Source organism: Notechis scutatus, chromosome 9 (genome assembly GCF_049901735.1).
Source record: "Notechis scutatus isolate UNSWTSFEM ecotype Mainland chromosome 9, rNotScu1.2, whole genome shotgun sequence".
NCBI lineage: Eukaryota > Metazoa > Chordata > Lepidosauria > Squamata > Elapidae > Notechis > Notechis scutatus.
The window spans coordinates 11,911,392-11,913,833 of record NC_142017.1 but is presented as its reverse complement, the minus strand read 5'-3'; the positions used below and the strand labels follow the sequence as shown (position 1 = coordinate 11,913,833).

Sequence of the window (2,442 nt, the reverse complement as noted above, 5' to 3'; positions counted from 1 at the left end):
GAATTGGACTAAGAATAGATTGGCCTAGGTGGAGCCTAGTCAATGGGCACAGCCTTTACAGATGGTCCTTGACTTATGAGCTTGATTTATGAATGTGCCAATCACTTCAGTCATGACAGTTGTAAAACTGGTTGGTCAACGACCAACCCAATTTTATGACCTTTCTCGTGATAGTAATTAGTGAACAGGACAGTCATAATGTGGCTCTTGCAGTTGTTAAGTGAAGATGGTAGCCCTTAAGCAAACCAACACTATGGGTGCAGTTTTTCTGAACACTGAAAGTAAGTAACCATTTGGGGCAAAAGTGTTGTAAAATGTGCTCACGTTTTGCTGGGGGTTGGGGGTGTGTGACCTAACTTCAAATCCATGCCCTAATCAGCAAGATAGGTCCATAATAACTTCAAACAATCCCTAAGCAACCAACTATAAGTCTGTATACATATCACCTATACACTGTAATACAAAGAACCTTCAACATTTGTAATAGTTATAAAAATGGATGTGTATATAAGGGAAGAGGTTTATCTTGGATTCTTTTAGAGAAAACATGAGAATTACCTAACCTTGATGCCTTGCAGGCTCCTTTAACCACGCTTTACAACAACCTCCAGCTTTTATTTTCTCAGATGTCCCTGAAAATCTATTCCTCCCAGTCACAATATTTGCTTAAATATACTCAGTCCTGAAAAGGTATTGCCTCATGAAGTCATGTTCTATTAACAAATAATTTAGCTCTTTTATCTATGTATAGAGGAAGCTGAGGCAGAGAAATTGTATATAGGCATTCTTGACAGCTTTGGGGTTATTAATCTTCATTTGGTATCTGGCCTCCAGAACTTGTTCCAATTAATCAGGTATTACAGTTCTGATATTTACACTATAGCAAACATGAGCCTCCAGCTGTCTTCCCCTTAGTTCCAATGCAAATGAGAGATAAATGAGCTAATCCAAGCTAGTCTCCTTGTTCAATAATACAGACCATCTCCTGGCCTTTTCAAGGTAAACATTTTGCCAGCTGTCAGAAGACCCAGGATCCTGGGAATTTTATGGACTTTTTTTTTTTCCCATTTTTACCACTCTCAAGTTAGTGACATTTCAGATGGCCTTGTTTGATATGTGTATTTGCAATAAAAGCACAAAATGTAATTTGGCCAGCTGGGTTTTTTTCTTTCTTTCTTTCTTTTAAAAACCCCACATCTTAGCCACTGACATACTAGACACACTTCCTAGTTTCAGCTTCAAAAGATCTCTAGAAAGTCCAAAAGGATCAATTGTGCAAAGAAAATTAGGTTATCTTTGTGGAATAAAATCTCTCTGGATATTTTTAAGGATCCTATTTATTATTATAAAGAGGGATCCCCGCTAAGTTGTATAATAAAAGCACTTAGTGGAAATCTCTAGGTAGAAATAGAAATATTTGTTGGCTGGCAACCGAGATAATGTCTGCCAGAGATCTCAAAGACCTATTGCTGGTCAGGACAGAAGCTGTTCTCAAATAAATGGACAAAACATTGTAACATGCTATAAAGAAGATACATATGTTTATGAAATATAAAATATGGGACGGTGGTATTAGCTAATAGTGCAGTGCTTTGGCTTGGAAGACAAAGGGGTTGCTTGTCAATATCTCTCTCTTTTTTAAAAAATATGGAACCCTTCACGAATTTGCATGGCATCCTTGCGCAGGGGCCATGCTAAACCTTCTCTGTATCATTCCAATTTTAGTATATGTGCTGCCAAAGCGAGCACATTGTCAATCTCTCTTAAAGGAGTTGCATCTTTTTCCAGGATTGCATAGCTGCCCTAAAGCATGGTTGCAGGAAAAAACACATTTGCTTTAAGGACTTGCCAGCTGATGTTATTGGTACATTCATGTACATTTCCAAACACTTCATCATTAATCCAAAGTGCTGCCTATCCCTGTTATATCATATGTCTATGGAGATTGTCAGTCATTCAGATCATGGTTGTTCCAAAGGTGCTTTTTAAAAAGTAATTGGACCAGTGGTGGCATTCAATTTTTTTTACTACTGGTTCAGTGGGCGTGGCTTGGTGGCTGTGGTGTTGCTTGGTGGGTGTGGGTGTGGCTTGGTGGGTGTGGCTTGGTGGATGTGGCTTGGTGGGTGTGGCTTGGTGGGCGTGGCAGGGGAAAGATACTGTAAAATCTCCATTCCCTCCCCATCCCACTAACCTGCTTTCCAGCTCTGTTCTCCTGTGCAGGGCAACCAAAGGAGACCCAGCCAATCAGCTGTGACTCACGAGGCAGTGAATAGACGGTGGCAGGGCCAACCAGAGGTGGTATTTACTGGTTCTCTGAACTACTCAAAATTTCCAGTACTGGTTCTCCAGAACTGGTCAGAACTGGCTGAATACTATCACTTAATTGGACTTTGTTGCCTTTTGAAAAAGCACCTTCGGGATATATTATATCATACCTGTACT

At 40.0% G+C, this 2,442-nt stretch overlaps 1 non-coding gene across 1 annotated transcript; it reads right to left on the bottom strand.

The window, feature by feature from the left end:
• Positions 1-1,641: 1,641 nt before the first annotated feature.
• On the bottom strand, positions 1,642-1,749 carry LOC113414961 (U6 spliceosomal RNA). The gene has a single exon (XR_003371238.1). It is a non-coding gene; the product is annotated as a U6 spliceosomal RNA (small nuclear RNA).
• Between the last annotated feature and the right edge of the window lie 693 nt (positions 1,750-2,442).